Source organism: Aedes albopictus, chromosome 3 (genome assembly GCF_035046485.1).
Source record: "Aedes albopictus strain Foshan chromosome 3, AalbF5, whole genome shotgun sequence".
Lineage (NCBI taxonomy): Eukaryota > Metazoa > Arthropoda > Insecta > Diptera > Culicidae > Aedes > Aedes albopictus.
Genome location: NC_085138.1, coordinates 193,649,240 through 193,672,066, shown reverse-complemented (window position 1 = coordinate 193,672,066; position 22,827 = coordinate 193,649,240).

Here is a 22,827-nt window from a genome sequence, read left to right as displayed (position 1 = left end):
CGGTGTTGAAGCCGAGCAGCTCGTCAACGAAGTTGAGAGTTGTGTTCGATGCTTCGTCGAAGGCAAACGGGCCTTCTTTGAATGACTGTTTGATGATTGGTCCAGTGGTTCAAAACGATCTGTTTTCCATAATCCTACATTTTCACAAACATCGCTATGTGTTCTCCGCCGACATCAGTAAGATGTACCGCCAAATTCAGGTAAACCGTATTCACACACCATTGCTTCGAATTTTCTGGAGAGATAATCCTACCGATCCGTTGCAGGTCCTTGAATTAACGACGGTTACCTACGGCACATCTGCTGCGACATTCTTGGCCACAAGATCGCTTCAACAGCTTGCTTTCGATGAAAGCACTCGCTATCCGTTTGCCGCTCAGATTGTTCTTGAGGATTTTTATGTTGATGATGCCCTGACCGGTGCTGAAACGATTGAAGAGGCTATTCAGCGTCGTGTAGAGCTTACAGAAATCCTCAACTGTGGAGGATTTCCGATCCACAAATGGTGTTCTAATGAACCAGCCATTTTGGAGACTGTTCCAGAGAAGGATAGGGAACAGTTTCTGTCGTTCGAAGATTCAGACATCAATCAGGCTATTAAAACGCTAGGCCTGCTTTGGGATCCAGCAGAGGATGGTTATCGCTTTCGTTTGGATCTCCCTAGCCTCGGTGGCTGTTCACCGACTAAACGAAACGTCCTGTCGCAAATTGCGAAAATCTTTGACCCTCTGGGTCTAATTTCGCCTGTTGTTGTTTTCGCGAAGATTATCATGCAGCAAATTTGGATGAGCAAATTAAAGTGGGATGATGTTTTGGATGGTAAGTTGCTGCAAGCATGGATTGTGTTTCGGGACACTTTGAATCACATACACGAGATCAAGATCCCACGGTTTTTCGGTGCAGTTAATCCCGTTCGTTATGAGATTCATGGATTTGCAGATGCGTCCAGTGTTGCGTATGGAGCGTGTCTGTACATTCGCGTGGTTGCTCAGGATGGAGTGAAGGTGTCGCTTGTTTGCAGCAAGTCGAAGGTTGTTCCAATCAGAAGATTGACAATCCCTCGGTCTGAGCTTTGCGCTGCCTTGTTGCTCGTTCGATTGTTCTTGAAGGTGTATCCGGCTGTGAAAATGGAGTTTGAATCTGTGCATTTCTGGTCGGACAGTCAAGTTGTCTTAGCGTGGTTGCGAAAACCTCTACCGCAACTGAATCTGTCCGTTCGCAATCGAGTATCAGAGATCGTCGAAGGTTCGTCTGGTGCCGATTGGAATTACGTCAAATCTGCCGAAAACCCGGCTGACGTTGTTAGTCGTGGTCAACCTCCTCAGTTGCTTGTGTCGAATGAACTCTGGTGGCATGGGCCACAGTTCTTGCGTAGTCGTACCTACCGAGTTGATGAACCTGTGCTTATTTCCGATGATGAACTTCCGGAATGGAATCCAGTTACCAATGCCTCTGTAGTGTCCGTGCCGGAGCCTCTCCCAGTGATGACGGCCTTCGGTTCTTTTCGAAAACTACAACGTGTGATAGCGTATGTGCGAAGGTTTGTAACGAATGCGAGATCCGCTAAATCGCAGCGAATCACGTCGCGATATCTAACCGTACAGGAGATGCGTGAATCGATGAATGTGATTGTAAAATATGTCCAGAGAAGCGAGTTTGCAGATGAGATCGGTCGTCTTGAATCGAAAGAACCGTTGCGTCGTCTGGGTAACTTGGGTGTAATGATGAGAAACGATATCCTACGAGTTGGTGGTAGGTTGAGGAATGCCAGTCTGCCTTTCGGTGCGAAGCACCAGATGTTGCTACCGGACAAAAATCTAATCGTCGAATCACTGTTGAGAACGCTGCACAGAGAGCTGTTGCACATTGGTCCGTCCGGTCTAATCGCTTACGTACGTCAGAAGTTTTGGTTGTTGAATGCTAGATCTGTGGCGCGAAAGATCGTTCGTAGTTGTGTTGTTTGTTTCCTTTGTAGACCGCAGTTGTTGCAAACGTCGATGGGCGATTTGCCAGAAGCGCGTATTGTCCCCGCTCCACCGTTTTCCAAGTCCGGTGTTGACTTGCCCATTGAACAAAATCCCCAATAGATGTCTTTTCGCCCGGGGGAGAATGTCCGCGCACGGAGCGTACATAATGTGTAAATATGAGTTTGTGTTAATAATATCCTAATTAATCCTTAACCGTAACATTAACATCCCCAAAATCCCAACCAACTAATCCCGAGTCGACCGCGGGTTATTTCGGTCCCCCCCTTACTAACACCTGTGTTTGTATCTAATGAATGAACGCGCACTACCCACCCGAACGGTAATGCTTCTGTTGCCTGGCTGGCGGTCGACGAGCGGCTGCCCATTTGAACGGGGACGACGACGGCCACCACATGCAAGCGGTGGCGGCGGCCAGAATCATCATGCGAGCGAAGCGGGACGAGGACGCGAAGAACACGCTGCGACATGTTCGCATCGCAGCGTCGAGCAGGGCACCGACCAATGCGAGCGAGGCTCGCGCTGATTGGTGCGTGATGTATTTTGGGAATGTTGGGGTAGGGTATAAATGAATTGGAATTCGCTCGAAGAGCATCAGTCTTTGTGAAGTAGTGATCGAATAAACATCGAAGAAAATCAACCCCAAGCCTTCTTACTTGGACAGCCGAACAATCAGCCTTTTACAAGGCTAACCACTTGAGAGTTATTCGAAGTCGTCGAGCTATCGTCTGCAGCTTTGTTCCTGTGGCCCTCTTCAGTGGGAAGAGCCGGCCAACCTCCGTCCAGTGTCCGTGATCGGACAAGGTACTCACTCTCCCTAAGGGTCGCCATTAACGATGATACCAATTGGAAAAGCAAAAGCACATGGTCTTTTACTACACTGCTCTATTTATTGAACCTAACTTTACTACTTACAGGTCTTTGTGTGTGGGTGGGGGAAGGAGCCGGCCGGCGTGGATCATATTAGTATTCGAAAGGTGATGGGCGGGAATCGAACAGCGGCGACGGGATGCGGGGCTACGATGGCTTGACTGTTTCTTGATCTGGAGTATAGATACATTTATTTATTCAACATCACATTTAAGACAAGACATAATCAACAATAGTAACCACAATACTCGGTTTGTGGCTGCCACTGCGGCTGCTGTGGATGCTGCGTTCGCCGTAAAGTGCAGCGAGCTCGTGATTCATCCTTCTCCGCCACACAAAGTTCCCCTGCACACCGTCGAAGATTGTCCTTAGCACGCGTCGCTTGAGAAATCCGAGTGCTTGCAGGTCCTCCTCGAGCATGGTCCATGTCTCGTGTCCGTAGAGGACCACCGGTCTTATTAGCGTTTTATACATGGTACATTTGGTGCGTGGGTGAATCTTTTTCGACCGCAGTTTCATCTGGAACCTGTAGCAGGCCCGACTTTCGCTGATGATGCGCCTCCGAATTTCACGGCTCACGTTGTTGTCAGCCGTCAGTAAGGATCCGAGGTAGACGAGTTCCTCCAGCACCTCGAAAGTATCCCCGTCTATCGTAACACTACTGTCCAGACGGATCCGGTCGTGTTCGGTTCCGCCTACCAGCATGTACTTTGTTTTTGAGACATTCACCACCAGTCCGACCTTTGCTGCTTCGCGTTTCAGGCGGGTGTACAGTTCTGCCACCGTTCCAAATGTTCTAGCGATAATGTCCATGTCGTCCGCAAAGCACACAAATTGACCGGATTTTGTGAAAATCGTTCCCCGGCTGTTGAGCCCGGCTCGTCGCATCACACCTTCCAGAGCGATGTTGAAGAGTAGGCATGAGAGTCCATCACCTTGTCGCAGTCCCCGGCGAGATTCGAATAAACTGGATAGTTCATCCAAAACCCTTACGCAGTTTTACACACCGTCCATCGTTGCTTTAATCAGTCTAGCCAGCTTCCCAGGAAAGCCATTTTCGTCCATGATTCTCCATAGATCTGCGCGGTCGATACTGTCGTATGCCGCTTTGAAGTCGATGAACAGGTGATGCGTTTGGACCTGGTATTTACGGCATTTCTGGAGAATTTGCCGTGCGGTGAAGATCTGATCCGTTGTCGACCGGCCGTCGATGAAACCGGCTTGATAACTTCCCACGAACTCATTCGTTTTAGGTGACAGACGACGGCAGATGATCTGGGATAGCACTTTGTAGGTAGCGTTCAAAATAATGATCGACCTGAAGTTCTCACATTTCAAATGGTCGCCTTTCTTGTGAATGTTATGAAATTTCTGTCTCGCGGGGAACAATTCGCTAGACCACCCGAGAAAGCTCAATACGGGAAATTTCGCACCAACAAATCACAAAAACTATTGCTTTTATTATACGCCGGTCCATATTGACCTAATCACCCCTAATGTCCCTATCTATCTCTCTGTACGACTTACAACTACAAATACATGTTTGTTTACTTGGTACTCACGGGCCCGTGGAATTCACGCTAACAGCACTGCACTGCGTCTCGCTCTGACTCGCCTCGCTCCGATGGACTGCAGCGTCGCGATGTGGAATCACCACTCGAATCTCACCGCCGCCGGCGCCGTGCTTCTCACTTCTCTCGCTGTCAGGTGTCACCGACGGATGCACCCCGACGCCTCTTCTCACTGCTTTCCTCGACACTAGTTTCTAACGAGAGCACAATCTTCGCCTCCTGGCACACCATTCACGATCGTGGCGAGAGCACCGTGGCGTCTCACCAACACCAGCGACCTTTCACCACCGTCTCACGTTCGCGCACTGGACACCCTCTCGACCGAATGGATGAGCTCTTCGCCTTTTGCTCTGTGGGCTCTTCTCTCACGGCGTCGCCCCCTTCCTCAACACTACGGGCTCTTCTCAACGCCGTCGGCCCTCACGTCAATAAGGTGGGCTTTTCTTCTTGCTCTTCCGCGCACTGTGGGCTTTTCTTCACGCCGTCGCCCTGCTTGGGTGGTCTCCGCCGAATGATACGCACAAACCCGGTCGATTCAAAGAACGCACTGGTAGACAAACTGTTCTGCTCTGCGCGACCGAGAGCGTCACTACCACCAGACTGGAGTATCGCTTGACGTGTGTTATGTGATGGTGAGGCCCGGTGGACTTCTCCCAGCAGTGATCGTACGCACACACTTGCGCCGGTGCGATCTCGGCCAGCTCGCCGATGGCAAGATGCACTGTGAAAAATGAACAACGCAAAAGAGCCCCGTCAGAGGGGCTCTTCTTTTGTCTTTCGGATGGATTTAGACTTTTCGTATCAGCACGTGTCTTCCCACGTGGATAGTTGAATCTGCCTTTCAATGCGACCTGAATAATTGCTGCGATGAACAATTGATTCTGCAATCAATTCCGCACGTGTTCACGCACTTGGACGGTCGTCGTGTGGCTACGGGTCTGTTGCAAGAAAATGGTCCGATCTGTTTCCGATCCGCTTGCGTTGCTGACGGGAACGTCTGTGTTGAGCCGATGGGTGGATACTCAGCTCTCCAGATGCAACCGCTCCCGTCCACGAAGTGCTATCGAATGCCAGCCCAGTTACCGTGTGATCGTTCTTCCTGCTGTTGTTTCTATAGTTGGCTATAGTGTTCCAGTGCGTTTTGGGTTTCCTGCTATATTTGCGTTTTCTGAAGCGACGAGCGAGGGGTATTGCTGTTTGGCGAGTCGAGACCCCTTCCTTTCACTCCCCCAGTACCTGTTCGGTTTCCCAGATCCTGACTATCAGCCGATGCAGACAGGTGACCAACTTTTCTGGGCCCATCTTGATGAGTTCAGCTGCGATACCATCCTTACCAGCTGCTTTGTTTGTTTTTTTTTTGCTGGCGAATGGCATCCTTAACTTCCCTAAGCGTGGGAGTTGGTTCATTTCCTTCCTCCGCTGCACTGGCGTCGTCGTTTCCTCCGCTGCCGTGGGCTCCCGTGCTAGAATATCCATTCATTGATTATTTGACTTCTATTCTTGGAAAATCTAACAAAAGCGGAATAACTATTTACAGGCAGTATTTTTATGAATAAAACTATGTTCTGTTGGATTTGCGATACGAATAATCTCTGGACATAATCTAGTTAGACCTATTGCTTATTTGTGTCTGTTAGTTCATAGCGAGCAGCAGTATGTTGGATTTTTCTGTGCCGTTATATTGAGGCTGTGCGCTCAATGTCCCTATCAGCTAGAGCCTCTCTCGTAGGATGGAAGGCCTTAACTTTAACAGTATTGTTGTATTATCCATTTCTTGTCTCTTAAACAACACAGTTTACTAAAAGTTTTGCTCACATATGGAACGACATATTGATCTTTTGAACAATTTCTTTTTGAAATTGAAATAAATTGTCAATCACTGAAGAATCGCTTGTTTATGTGCAAAAAATATATGTTCAGCTCCCTTAGAAAAACACAATGGAATTTCCCGTGAACAAAATCTGCTGGAGTAATCTGATTTTGATCAAAATATATAAATTTGCTTCTCTTAGCCGAACGTGTGTGGCCATGAGCACTAACTATGTAGACAGCATAAATTTCTAAATATATTGTTCGGAACCCACTAAATCGAATCACTGTCTGCCGCAACTTTCTTCGTCGGAAGATTAGATTTTGCCTATTAGGTGATGGGTTCATCCCCGTGTACTAGTGTATTGTCATTTTTCTGTGAATTGAATGAAAGTTTAGCTGTGAGTCAGAAACTTCACACACTTCAAGGAATTATTTGATACTCCATGGCATAATTATAACACGCAGGATGTATCCTAACTGACTGGATGAAGGTGCGAATGTGTACCAACGAACCATCATTCGAGCTCATATCACTTGGATAGTGAGTAAATCCCTACCAGGGCCGGAAGACGATTGGACGAACACCGCAACATTGCCAATGATTGCCAATTGCGTACGGATTATTTGTATTCATTACCCTTTAAATAGGAGTTGGTTGTTTAAATGGTACCATTTGCAGCTGTTCGTTTGTGGGGTCGGTCGATTAGGAGAGAAGCATTTGGTGGGCTAGAGTTTCATCAAAAGCGACCGAATGGAAAGGGGGATTGAGATATAATCATGGTGATGCCGGTTTATGACCAGAGAGAGAGTTTGGCTTTCTCGGAAATATGTGGTATCATTGACGATAACTCAAGCAACAAGAACTACATGGCGTGATTCCTCTTATTGTATATTATGATGTTCTTTGTTGGAATACTAGCTGAAAGCCTGAGGCAGCTGGATAAATCATTAATTTCTCACGCGTGCACAGTCTTCATGATGTTTCATTTGATTTCATGTGAATTTCGAAATCACCCTCAGATTGGCTACAAACAAGTTGTTGTCGTTCCAAGCAACGGAATGTTTCCTGAAGCCCTCACTAAGGATCCAATGCTTCTTGTTCAATTTCTTAGCGTGGTAAGAGTAACCCAACTGGAATAGTGCCTACTTCTCAGCTACCATGAGCATTTCCACAGTTCTGCAAGTTTATCTGCCAAGGATTATTTTGCATGTGAATATCGTGTGGCAGTAACGAAGTAACTATAAGCTCAATGAAATGAAGCAAGTTTACATTACAAAAATTGTATGAACCAACCGGGTATCCCATCCGTCACCCTCAGCATGGTCATGTTCAATATCCACGCTCAGTTAATGTTGTATCGGATCAAAAACTGTAGTCGGACCGGACGCGTAATTTATTTATTTATTTGACGTCAATCATTCGTAGACCGTTAGTTACATAAGTAAGCTAAGTTGTACATTTTATATTGCACTATTCCACTTAACAATATTTATTAAGTTCCTTGGTTTTGAGTATCATAAAAGTATTTTTTCAATTTTGTCCGAGTCATGGTTAGATCAATCCTTTCACAATGTTGATTATAAGTGGACATCATCTGATTTAGTGGACCGAATTTAGCGTAATTACTACGGTGAAAATCTACAGCAAATAAGTTTCTACTACGCAGTTGGCGAGTTGGAGGGAGCATATAAATTTAACCTCTCTAATACCCAATCCCGCCTTTAGACGGGGTATAGTTTGAGCATTTTTGTAATTTTTGTTTCGCAGACAATCATTTTTTTATATTTTTGGCTGACATTTGGGGTTGTTCTGTACATCTCAAAATATTTTTTGTTGTCTTTTAAATCGTATTAACATTTTTTAAAAATCATTGTAAAATTGATGTTTTAGTCACCGTTCAGAAGTCATTGTATATTTTGTATTGAATTGCAACAATTAACATATCTTAATTTTTTCTCAAATCATACTATCATAGTAAAATAGTTTAAGGGAGTCGAATACACTCTAAAATGATTTTCCTTAAAATTACGCGGAAAATAAAATTTCCTATGAAAAAAATTTAAAATAAAAATATTTCAACAATAATCATAAAATCTCAAAATGTTTTCGTCTCAAAAAATCCGTCTCCCAAATAGGCTTCCAGGAAAAATATAAAAGTAGGGGGATGTTCAAAAATAAAATTGGAAAAATCAAAAACCGAAATTCACAAAATCGAGAATTAAAAGGAATCATCTTCTAAAACATGTTTAAAACGATTTTAGATGACGAAAAATGATATTTAGATCAAAATCAAAAATTTGGGTATTAGAGGGTTAATTTTGACAATATACTAGAATCAATGCGTTGAGTGGCAACATCATTAATAAACGACACCATCGCACATTCTCGGCACCTTTTCAATGTTTGGAGATTAATTAACAAGCAACGTGATTCATACGATGGCAGAGGCAGTACAGACCAACCTAAGTTACGTAATGCATATAGTAAAAACTGACGTTGAATTGACTCAATGCGTTCTTCATATTTTTTTTTAGTATAAGGCGACCAAACAACACAACAGTATTCTAAAATTGAACGTACATAAGAAACATAAAGTGTTTTGAGTGTATAAGGATCTTGAAAATGATAGCTAAAACGTTTTATAAAATTAAGCATGTTGCCTGCTCTATGAGTAATTGCATTATAATGATCCACAAATGTTAGTTTGGAGTCTAAAACAATCCCTAGATCTTTTATTTTCTCACAACGTGTAACATATTCGCTTCCTAATACTACTGGAAAACCCCATATAGCCGAGGCGGTAAACGCACGGGTATTCAGCATGACCATGCTGAGGGTGACGGGTTCGATTCCCGGTCGGTCCAGGATCTTTTCGTAAAGGAAATTTCCTTGACTTCCTTGGGCATAGAGTATCTTCGTGCCTGCCACACGATATACACATGCAAAATGGTCATTGGCAGAGGAAGCTCTCAGTTAAAAACTGTGGAAGTGCTCATTGAACACTAAGCTGAGAAGCAGGCTTTGTCCCAGTGAGGACGTTACGCCAAGAAGAGAAGAGGACTACTGGAAAACTTGGTGTGTTTTGTTTCCTACTGTAACTTATAATATTACATTTTTTTACATGAGGCTCCAATATACTTTTGCAGCACCACATATCGTCCCCTTAATGCTAGAACTAGGTAACTCGAAAATCATAGTTTCGAGAAAAACGACTTTGAAAATTTTACAATTTGTCATGCAGTTGTACCAAAGGTATGGAGCCTTTAAAATAATTATTTTTTAGCATTGATTGCTTATTCAGCTTCTACTCTTTCTGCTACAACAAAAAGTTTTGAACTATTTTGGTTTAAACCTTTGATAAAAACAATAAATGGTCAAAAAAATGGTCGAGTTACCTAGTTATAGCACTCAAAACGCAACATAAGCAATGGAGGAGATGTTCTGAGATACCTAGTTTTTACCACTATAGATATCATTCTTTTCAGTTTTCTTGTTGCAGTTTGCAAATTTAAAAGGGTTCACATATTGAAATTAACGTGTAATTACTGATTTTGCTAGGATGCCTGCTATATCACCACTAGACACCTCAAAATGTTCGTAAATAATCGTCTACGAACAGTCACAGTTTTTAGCTATATCAATACAAGTATTTTTTTTAAGTTTTAAGGCCTAAAATCAAAAACAGTAGTAGATTTTCAATCTACTAACAAAAGAATTGCAAGTAACATTTCCACGTCCTAGCAGCCGATTGCTTTTAACCTGTGCGGTTGGAAATAGATATGGTTTTCCCAGTTACCTAGTTATAGCACTCAGTTCTTGTATTCTACACTGAGATACCTAGTTTTGAAACTAGTGAATATTTTCGTCGTTTATAATCGTATTTCATTGGTCTTTGGATATATTATAGAGCTCAAAAAGCTTGATATAATGGTATATTCAACTCAAAAACGTCAAATTTCGAGTTACCTAGTTCTAGCAATAAGGGGACGATATAAAAACTGTTATTTCATTCTGAAAAACTATGTAGTCATCGTCATTATTGATCTCCAAGAATAGCTTCATATCATCAGCGTATAAAAGAATCCTCAATTTATTCAAAACAAATGAAATGTCATTAACATGTAAAATAAAAAGAAGAGGACCTAAATGTGAGCCTTGGGGTACTCCCGAAGTAACCTGAATTGGATTAGATTTTTGCTCTTTGAATTTTACTATTTGCTGACGATCAGTTAAATATGACTTAATCCAGGTAAGGAGACTTATTTCAATTCCCATTTTTTTCAAGCTTGTGAATCAAGTGTAGAGTGCCTTAACATGATTGCCGTTATCCATTACATTCAATGAGTAAATTACAAATTCCAAAGGGTTGGTAGCAGTTGAACGAACTTAAAAAAAAAAACCGTGTTGAGCGTTTGTTATCCGATTTTTTATTTGGCCAAACATAGTTTCATTAATGATTGACTGGAAAAGTTTTGGAATACATGAAATAATTGCAATGCCACGATCAGTGAATCAAAATTCAACCATCGCGCAACAATAATGACAATGTCGCAACCTGTATTTGTTGCGACAAAACAACCCATGCGACATAAGTTTGTCCCAACTTGAAAATAATGGGATTAACATCGTACACCACGAGTTTAGAGATATTTAAGCCTTGCATTGCGATTTTCGAACGGTAACTTCGAGTCGGTAAACACTGCAACTCTGGTGAAGCTCTATCATCAAACAGTTTCGACTTTGGATTAGTAATAATTGATTATTCACGAGTTGAAAAATACGCAACAAATTCAGCTTCCGTTTTGTCTGCAACAAAAAAATTCGAGATCATGTCATTATCTGTCACCAGTAGGGATAAAGACTAATCGTCACACCTTCTTTGTTGCTTGTTTTGTGCCTCTTTTGTCTGACAATTCTCTTCACTGGCCACGATAGTTGTGGACATCAGCTTTTTTGCCTGACTTATAAATTGGTATAAGGAAAGATTTTTTCCATTCCCTAGGAAAAACACCAGAATCGAGTGACATGTTAAATAACCAAAATAAAGGAGTTGTGAGCTCGATTGCTAAATTTTTCATAAATACTGGTGGAATTCCATCTGGTCCTGGCCCTTTATTGCCGTCTAAATCCTTAAGACCTCGCAAAATGTCTTGATCATTAATATGGCTAACATCAACATCTTTCGAATATTTAGGAAAATGTGAAAAATACGCGAAATCACGATCATTGTCTGAGAAATTCGAATACTCTTTCACGGTGAACCAACGCTCTCCGAATGCACCGAGGCGGTCGGTACACCCAGGGTGATCACGCTAAAACCACTTTACCGAGCACTTTCTTCGGAGTCTGGAACTGCACGGTAACGCCCTCGTATTCGCACCTTGCCTCACTGGTTCTGGCTTCCGACTTCGTGGCCAGGAATCCCAAACGGATTCTCCACCTGGTTGTGGCTACACAAATAAAACGTCCATCAGAACCGATCACACACTTAATAACCATTTCAGCCAAACTACCTGTGTTTCACCTTATTTTCTTTTAGTTTTCTTCTGCTACGACTCACCTTCTCTGCTCTGCTATACCTCGCTTCTCTTCTATAAAATCATCAACAAAAATTATTAATCACTATTTTTCTCCATCATATCAATTAAGTTAAGTTTACTTTTCGTTACACTTTTGTATCGCGCGACTCACGATTTCCTTGATCAAAATCTGTAGAAACTTTTGTTTGAAAAACTCTGGAAAAAAAACATTTATTTTAAATTATTTAAGCTTTCTTTTCTTTTCAATTTTCTTCTCTTAAACACACTTTAATTTTACTTCGACTATTCTCACTGCACTTAAAACATTTTACTATTTTCGGCTCGGTGGTCCAAATGGGAAAGACCTTCTCGCTCTCCCAGACCAACCAAGAAACCTCTTCTATTCCCATTCTACATTGATTTCCATAACTCAAGGGTTTCCTGTTTATGTCTTGAATTCATTTTCCATACAAAAATTTTTCCTGTAAGCAATCATCAGCTGTGCCGGGTTTCCTGTTGATCTCTTTTTCTCCTCCAATATCTTCTACCGATCTACCGTGTAAATCACCCACACATCTTTAAAACATTGATTCGAGCACTTCCTCATTGCTGCCTATATTCCAAGCCCAAATTAAAATATCGTTTATATTTGAAACGACCGATCTACTCGTTTCAACGGTAACAGTAACGTGTGGGTAAATGTACTCGGTAATCGTTGAAACAACTCGTGGCATCAAATCTTCACCTACTCCGAAAATGTGGTCAACATATTTCTCTCCCACAGCCTTCCATCATACAGTCTTGTGGTCATTTTTTTTGGGACTTTTCGCCACCACCCCCCCCCCCTCCCCCCCGCGTGGTCATTGGTCCATACAATTTTTTTTATTTGTCCATTCAAAATGGTCATTGGCTGGACAGCCCCTTACTTGGTATCGAAGTTTCCCTTCCTTTGTCACAATTCTTCCAATCTGCCATTTTTTGGGTGTTAAGAAGTCTCGCACCCTGTCTCCATCGTTCGGTCCTGAAATGTAGTAAGTCCAGATGGGAACAAATTTGCCACCCGTACATCAACATGGAGAGCGACTGTCCAGTAAAGCCTGCGCACTTTAGAATCGGTACACTTTCAACCGGCTGCCGCTCAAAAACGGTGTCACTTGGAAAAAAGGTGTCACTTGTAGGAAAAATATATAATTTGCTGTTTTTATATGTTTAGATGAACTATTGATCTGAATTCGTAAATAGTGCCAGTATTTTCTGCACACATTGAGCAAAAACCAATCATTGTCAGATTCAAAATTTGTGTAGGAATATATAATTTCCAAACCCACCAAATACGCAGTATAGAATAGTTGTTGATATCATTGATGATTAAGGGAGATAACATATTCCATGAGTGTTTTAAAATTTCCAATATAGCTATGAATATAACCTTTGAAGGATTTTATGGAAAATTAAAGGCTTTCATAGATATTTAAGGTCAAGAAAGTTGTTTTCGCATAAAATTTAGTTCGGCAAATACGCATACGGGAAGGATACTATACGAATAGTATTGGTATACAAGAAACCAATGATTTGATGCAGAACAATATAAATAATCGTGGCTCGAAAGCTGTATGGACTATTGCTGACGAGATTCATTGGATGTGTTTTGATAGCGTGAAATATCTAACGATTTTTTTTTTAAATAAAACTGAATCTACTGAAAAGTTTTTTATTTGTGATCATAGAATCACATCTATAGTTCCATAATCTATATGGTTTTCAGTGTTTATCCATGAAAACTATCATATTTTAGGCTTATTATGAGGAGTTAGCCTTATGACTGTTAATTTCCGACTACTGTGAGAGAAAACTTTTTTTTTTTTTTGTTTATTAATGACACTTTACACTAAAAAGTGCATTCGTGTCAGAGGGAAAACTGCTAATAATTCAAAAAATAATTCAAAAAACTCCAGGTTTTGATATTTATGAATTAAGTTAGGCCACTTGAATTGGGGAATTGTAGATCCAAAAAACGATCCCAGGAAATATTTTTTCATAAAATATTACTTTGAGTAAGATTTTGTTTTGATTATTGCGTGAACGGACTACAGGTATACCTCGATTTAGTGGTCCCTCGATTTTATGTACTTCGATTTTATGTACATTTTACCTCGTGTTTATGTACAATTTTTTTAATATTAAAATTTTTAATATTCAATCAGTTTAAAAGTTGCAGCTTGTATCATGATGACTTATAATGCAGGGGTTTTTAGGCTTTTGACACGCGGAACACTGCAGATCAATAAGTTGTTTTGTGGAGCACCCATATTAGCGTCAAAGCATACCCCCATGATAAACTTAGTTCTATATATTTACCTTAATCTCATACTTCCCCTTCTGACACTTTATTTTTTTTCTTAATAACTCTGACTTTATCGATGATCACGATGAGCGAAGTTTATGTATGGGGTAAGTTTCTGGCGATATTTTTTACAGATACCTAAGCAATGACAACATTTTTGGCGGATGCATGCAAACTGCTCATTCGCCAGACTTTTCTTCAAATATTTTTAACAAACTTTTTTCAACATTTATTATGACTTCCTCACCGAGAATAGGGCACAATCTGTGAAGTACTAGATTCGCAGTAATGATCTAAGTTTTTATATAGCGAGAAGGTTATTTCTCCGTTTCTGCAAAGAAATGGCACAAAAAAGCGTGGGTATTATGATTCTTTGTCTAATTTGCTAATGTTTGAGCGAAACTGTGCTGTTAAAAAGACAAGAAATGAAAAAAAAAACAACAGCACAGTTTTCCGATGTTTTCCTCAAACAGCTAAATTAGATAAGGAATCATCTCACCATACAAAAATTCTGCTCATTACTACAAATCTGGTACTTCTCCGATCGTGTACTATTGCATTATATTCCTGATATATTTTGTAGATGTCTGTTAATTGAATTCCAAAATTTGTAGCAAATTCCATAAAAAGATCATTGTCATGCTTTGGAAGATTACAAGATGTGTGATAAATTATTTCTACTGTTGTCATGGTAGAATCAGTGCTAGTTAGTCAAGGTTCCCCGATTTCAGAGTTCTTTCACGTGTACATTCCCAAGGAGGAATTCCTGGAGGAATCTTTGAAGGAACCGGTTGAGCAATTCCTAAAGGAAATGCTGGAACAACTTCTAAAAGAATCCAAGGAACAACTTTTGAAGAAATCCTTGCCGAAATTTCTGAAGTAATTCTAGTAATATTGAAGAAGTCTCTAAAGATATTTCCGAAAGTATCACTGAAGAAATTTCAGAAGGAATTTTGAAAAAAATCTGTAGAAAATTCTAACAAATTCCAGAACGAACTTCTAAACAAAAGGAATATTTTTAGAATCCAAAGATGAATTTTCTGAAGTAATTCTGGAAGGAATGCCTGGAAACTCTTGGTGGAATACATAACAAAACCTCTTGAAATATTTTGAAAAAAGAAATCGTGGAGAAATCCTCAAATAAAAATCCTAAACATTTTTTTCATGAACTCATGGAGAAATCCATGGAGAAATTCTTAGAGGTACGCTTGGAGGAAATCCTGGAGGAATTTCTGAGAAAATACATAGAGGAATACGCGGCGGAATTTCTGATGAATCCTGTGTGTCAATTTCTGCAAGAATGTCTTCCAGCCTTTCCGTAGCAATCCTCTGTAGAAGTCTACAAAATCTGTAGAAAAATTTCTGAAGTAATCCTTGGAGGATTTCCCAAGACTTTCTTAAGAAATCCTTAGAGCAATTTCTGGACAAGAAATGTTTTGAGGGAATATCTGAAGGAACGTGAAGAAATTTTTGGGAATTTCTTTAATATTCTCTTGTAGAATTCCTAAAGCAATCTTTGAGATAGTTCTTTAGAAAGCATATAAGAAAAATTTGAAGGAGTTTTGAACTTCTGATACTCAATATATCACATTCTAAAAAAAAAGTTTATGGAGTATTTTTGAGAAAGTACATGGAAGGTTTTCTAGATGAATGCTTTGAAAAAAAATCTGGATCCCTGACAAAGAAATCTGAAGAAACTCGTAGATGAATTTCTGGAACAATCTATGCAAAATTTTTCAAATCCATGCAAAATTTCTGGGAATTATCCTAAGGAGTTGAAATTTCTAAATGACATTCTACAATCTAAAGGGATCCCTAGAAGATATTATGAAAAAAAAAAATCTGTCTGAATTTCTTTAAGAATTCCTGAAAGATTATTTTAGGAACTCGTGAACGATTTTTAATTAAATCCTTGAATGGATTTCAGCAATGGTTCATGAAAGAATTATCGAAAACCTGTGAAAATTTTGTCATAGTAATTCTTAGAGAAATTTGTTGAATTCATTATTAAAGCCACTGGAGATTTTCCGAAAGAATCTTTTGAAAAATTTGTAAAGAAACCCTGAGTAATTTCCATAGGAATCCCTGCAAAACAAAGGCCGGATCTCATATTTTTTCAAAGAGTTCCTGGAGGAATACCTAGAGAAATCCCAGAAAGTTTTTCTGACAGAAATTCAAAAATCCTGGAGCAATTTCTAAAGCAAACCCCGGAGAAAGTTTTGGAATAAATCTTTGGGGAATCGTTTGATGAAATGATAAACGGAATTTCCAAAGGATTTTTCTGACTAAAAAATCTAAAAAGTTTTGAAAAAAGGTAACTCTCTGAAGAATTTTCTGAAGAAATCCCTGGAGAAATGTCTACAAAAAATCATACACAACTTTTTCTGAAACTTCTAAAAGATCCCTAGTGGAATTTCTGAGCGCATTTTTGTAAGACTCCCTACAGGCATTTCTACTCAAATTCATGGATTAATTTTGGAAAAAGGAGGAAATCAAAAGTGAATAATGAAAACAAAAACAAACGCAAACAAAAATATAAAAACGTTTTAAAAGAATTTCTGAAGAAATTTTTGGTAGATTTTCTAAAGAAATCTTCAAAGGATTCTCCGAAAGAATGTCTAGGGAAATTTATAAATAAATAACTTGAGGAATTTCTGAAGTAATCCCTAGGCGAAATTCTCAAACAATCTCTGATATAATTTGTGAAAAATCACGGAGGAATTGGTGAAGCAATTCTTGCCAAAATGCGTTAAATAACTCTTTGGAAGAGTTTCTGAAATATTCTATAACATAATGATTTGATGTGGGAAGTTTTATTCGGAGACCGTCGTTATAAGTAGAAAGCTCTGCGTTGACTTAATTTTATTTAACACCCCAGAATTGCAACAAAAGGCGACCGAGCAGATAGCGGCACAAACCCACACTACTTATACAGAAATATCGTTCGGCAAATACAGCACATCCAGTAACCACGCCATGTCAAGGGCTTTTCGCGAGCCTATTAATTTCCGAAGGAGCCCTTAGGGGAATTTCACATGAATTTCCTGTAGGAATTTATGAAGCAATTCGTGAAGAAATTCCAGGGTAAATAAGTCCTCGGAGACATTTTCAAAGGAATCCCTGAGTGAATTTCTGAACTTTTTAAATGTTTTGGGACATTTATGCAAATTATGTTATTGTGTATTTCCATTGCTCAAAATGTTGACTCTTTTCAATCATACATAGTTTTGACGACAAAAGATTTCGATAGTAACAAAATAGCGAGATAGTGGTTTATTCGTTGTTTAGCGAGAATTACTAATATGTATATGCCAAAAACTCCGAGCCTTTTATCGAAAACTCAATTTTCATGCAGTTTTTATATGTTTTGGTACATTTTGGTATAAAATTCAAATAAAAATAAAATAAAAAAAATTGCTTCGATTTTATGTAAAATTCGATTTTACAGACATTTCAAAAACTGAAATGTCCACTAAATCGAGGTATACCTGTATAAGGCTATAAGTCTATTATGGTCTTGTGAACTATATTTGTCAAGAGTTTAATGTCGTAACTTGTTTTGAGCATATCTTTGATGAATATAATTTTGTTTCTTGTGAAAATATCAGCCCGTAAGCTGTGAAATTTGCAAATGTTGACGATCATTGGTTTGTGCAGAACAAAATGGCATGAATTTCCCAATCAGGTCAAAATTTTATCTTGAAGAAATAAAAACTGATTTTTTCATATTTTTCCTACAAAATACAATAAATAAGCTTCATTTGCTTCTCACAACATTTTTCCTAGGTTGAACCGTTTTTGATCTGCAGCCGGTTGAAAGTGTACCGATTCTAAAGTGCGCAGGCCTTAGATGGACGAAAAGTCTTGCGGCAGACCAAGATTTTCGCCAGTTCCATTTTAAGTTCTGACCTTGGGCACTACAAGGAATTGAGCTTTTGCTTCAAGGTCGTATTTTTTTTTTCACCTGTAGGGGAAAAGCAGGTAACACCGTCAGGGTGGGTAAACCCGGGTAAACGGTGGATGTAATTTTTCGTCGGTATAATTAAGCCTCTGGATTACAAAACAAGTATAGATTTTTTTAATCAATCATGTACTCTCATCTGTACTATTCTCTAGTGCCAAGATTCATCGAACGGTCAGTTCGTGCCTGCCACACGATATACACATTCATAATGGCAGAGTTGCTATCTGCCACCATCAATGGTAGGCTAACCTTTCGATCACCTCACGTTTGTCCGTCAGGAGGCTCCGATCCTTATCTCTGCAGATTTCGGCTTGCGTCACGTAGCCGTTGCGGGATGCGTTGAGCTTCTGGTACAACTTACGTGTTTCTTGTGAACAGCAGTTCCATTTCCTCGCATTCTGCTTCTTCCAGGTGGCGCTTTTTCTCCCGGAAGAGGCGGGTCTGCTGCTTCCGCTTCTGTCTGTATCGCTCCACATTCTGTCGGGTTTCATGCTGCAGCATTACCGCCCGCGCTGCATCCTTCTCCTCCAGAACCGCTCTGCACTCCTCGTCGAACCAATCGTTTCGTCGACTCCGTTCCACGTACCCGATGGTGCTCTCGGCTGCGTTGTTGATGGCTGCTTTGACTGTACTCTAGCAGTCCTCTACAGGGGCCACATCGAGCACACCCAAGGGACGGCATCCTATTTTTTCACTATGGAGTTTGACAGGTTGGATTGTGCCTCCTTACGTGGAGCATAAATTTATGCTCCAGCCAAAATATTCACCAACACAATCATGAAATTTGAATGTTTACTTTTTTTACGAGGGATATTGGTGCAAAACGCTTGCATCACATTAGATCTCATAACAGTGTTGATCATGAAAAAGGAGCATATTTGATAATTTTCAATTTGAGAGTGTCAATGTTTAGGTGAAGTTTTTACAGAGAGTGGGAATTGTTTGTGAAAAGACACACAACACTTCTTTTCGCAAATATTGTTCGCCAAGGTGCGTTTTTCCTTATTTTCTCCCGCTGCTGTATTGAGTGAACGTTGGTATTAGTGAGCTCTGGTTGCGCATGATAAGCGGCAACAAAATCAGATCACCATAGTGGTAATCACGTTCAAATGTATGCGTGCCTTTTTTGTAGATGTAGTTGTGAAACTGTGAGGAAAACATTTGCACTCCTACCCCGGATGTTAGTTTCATCATTATTTACCCGTTTTACCCAATTTGATTGGGTAATATTTACGTATGCAATCTGAATAGCCTTTGAATTAGCGTGCATTTTTGTGTGAGGAAAAACTCGCGCTAGTGTTCGTGTGTTGAAATGTCACTTATCTCTAAAGCATCCCCTTGAGCACACCCTCATCCGGCAACGCTGCCTCGAGATTCTGCGCGTATGCGGTGGCGACATTCGGTTGCTTCAGTCGCTCTAGATCGTACCGGGGCGGCCGCCGACGCTATACATTGTTAACCTTCCGTAACTCGCGCGGTTGACTACCTGCGTCAGCACCACGCTAATGCTGAGTACAAAAAGCGAGATTTTTTCAACGTGTTGTACAAAATACAACAGCGCGAGCGCTCGTGGGTTAATAACGGAGAGTTTTGGGCGCAGTTTAATCATCACCAGGTAGTGATCAGAGTCGATATAAGCGCCACGATAGGTCCTGGCGTCGATAATGTCGGAGAAGTGCCGTCCATCAATCAGAACGTGGTCGATTTGGGATTCCGTTTGTAGTGGTGATCTCCAGGTGTAAGGATACGGGAGGCTGTGCTGGACGAAAGTGCTACGAATGGCCATGTTCTTGGAGGCGGCGAAGTCGAGGCGTAGGCCATTTCGTTCGTCAGCTGGTGATTACCTCTAAACGTTCGCACCATGGATCCTGTCCAACATACCTCCTGCAGCGCAACGATTCCAAACCCGCGATCCTTCAGTATATCGGTGAGTATGCGTGTGCTCTCAATGAAGTTGTGAGATCAGCAGTTCCGCATACCGAGCTTCCAATCGCAAGTCCCTTTTCGTCGCCATTGGCATCGGTTCGCATTCTTCTCTTGTTGTTTTTTTCGGTGCTAGTCTTTTTATGGCTCGCAGGGCCTGACACCAACCCACTAACCCAGGGAGCTGGGCTTACCTTCCCGGAAGCTACCGGTTCTGCATTGGCATTTAGGGGAAGGTGGGGTAATATGCACCCTCTAAGCAAACGTGGCGCTATAGCTAAGATTAAGATGATTTCATGGGTGTCTTACGTTTTGAAAGTTAGTTTACCTATTTGACTAAGAGATGCCAACTTTTGGTCCGCGTGATTTAAATTTTGCCGAATCAAATTAACAATTTAAAAAAGTGTTACGTTTTGGGTGCTGAAAAACTTTTGGGGGCAAAACGCACCTTGGTGGGGCAATACGACCTCTGGCATTTTCCGCTTTGAATTCTTAAGAAATACCAGGCGGCTCCATCTTACTGTTTACGGCAGCAAATGGAAGGAGTAGGAGGCGGATGGTAGTTAATAGGTTGACTCCATATCATCAGTGCGCAATTGCTTAAATTGTGTGCGCTTCAAATTAGACAATCTTTCCAATTGTGGAAAATCATCGTTTTCCACGCTTTTAATTCGAATACTCTTTGAATTCTTGGGCTTGTCCGGGTCAGTATAACGCCTAGTTTGCTTGCATCGAATGGAACTTCTCATATATAATGAAATAGCGTGAGGGCGTTTTGCCCCGGGGGTGCGTATTACCCCAGGTTACCCTACTCCAACTACAGTGCTAAAAAGCTAGGCCCAAGCGCCAGTCTTTGCCGGGGGTGGTGTTTCAATTGGCGCCCAGGAGATAATATTTTATCTGAGCTTCCACCCCCGAAATACTTCTAAAAATCCATGAATATCTGAAACAATTCCTATATAGCAGGTCGTTGACATTGAGTCGTGAATATATCCTAATACCCACCGCCTCAAACAAACCGGTGTAGAAAAACCTGTTTTGCTTGTTAGAAGTAACATTCAGTACCATTGACTGCGTTCATGAAGATATGTAATGTTAAAAGTAAAGAAAAAACCCAAATTAATCCACCTAGTGGTGATAGTGCCTTTCTCGTTGAATATGTTCTCACGATCATACCGTCGACGTAAGCCAAAGTGTTCTGAATCCTGATACTTTATAAGAATAGCAAGCATTTTATCAAAGCCATCATTAAATTGACTCAAAAATGATTGATGGGACATAGTCCGACGTTATGTTCAACGTATGAGCAGAGCTGAAATATATCAGACTTCTCAGTTGACTGCTTGAGCTTCTTCATTAACACTGGAGGCCAATCTACATCAAGACGATACTTACAAGCTAAGATATAACTTTTTACACAATCTCAGATCGCTTTGCGATATTTTCTGCACACTTAAGGCTATATTTTATTATCATATCATAGGTTACAACATTCATGTAAAATTTGACAAAAAAATGCAAGCATGTGAAATTTCCCATACAAACTTCAACCACATAACAGAGCGCGCGGGCGCAACCAGTTGCATTAAAATTTTAGCCAGTAATTTTAGACACAAAAGGAAATTGGAAAACTTTTGTTCGGGGTTGATGCGATTAGTTTTAAATTTTACCAAACTCATCCTACTGTATATTTACACCTCATGAATCTAGAATTGTGTGATTTGGTGAGATCTCTTCACGGCTAGCTAGACGGCGGTGGTGTGAGTAAACGTTAAGCAAAAGCAAAAACGCGGCGTGCGCCGTGAGCGTTCAATTTGCGTATTGATGAATACTTGAATTAACCGTTTAAAACAAGAACGACAGGTAGTGAGTATAGTGAGACGTCTGTTTGTATTTGGGATTAATTTATCAAGATTTTGTTCTCTTACATATGTTTATCGCTTGCATTGATTTTATTCACTTTCGTAGTTCCGGTGAAGCACCAAACGCTGGTTCTGCAACCCTACCGGTAGCTTTTATATGTTATGAGCCTATTTTCTAGCTAACCGTTCCTCAGGTTATTAAAAAAGCCGTGGTTTGATGTGTCACATGGTACATTTGGTCACTTTCGATGGGGTACCCCGAACTGGTTCCGGAGCACTACCGGGTCTCCCAAATATATTCTGAGATTATTTCATTGCTAATGTTCATTAGGATACCTAAACAATACGATTTGATGTATCGCATACATGGGTATGGATGACTTTTGCATTTTACCACTTCCAGTGGGACACCCAGAACCAGTTGTACCGATTGTTCCTGATGTGGTCTTAGACTAGCTCCATTCAAAGTGTTAATAAGTTTTTCTAAAAAGTAGTGCATTGATGTACCACATGCATGAGCGTGGTTCATTATTGCATTTCGCCAGTTCCGGCGAGATACTCGAAACTTGTTCCGGAAACTCTACCGGTAGTCTTAAATATGGCCTTAGACTATTGCATCTTGCTTTGCTTTATAGATTACCGTGTAAATGTTCAATCGTCTAAAATATTTGTTCACACGTCAAACACCAAAGAAAGTAGCAAGTGAACAAACCGATTATTCCATGCACCACCCAAAAAGTGTAACCGACGCTTAAAATTTCTAGCAGCGAAACGAACCAATGTATGCTAAAACTGGTGGGAACATATTGTGGTGTGACAAAAAAATTCTGCAGGGGGTCGAATACGGTGCAAAAAAAAGCAATATTTTCTTGCTGACCGTTCTTCGCGTTATCGAAGAAGACGTTATTTAATATGCTACGTGCATACGTTTGGTTACATTCTACATTTGACCACTTCCGGTGGGTCACCTGGAACC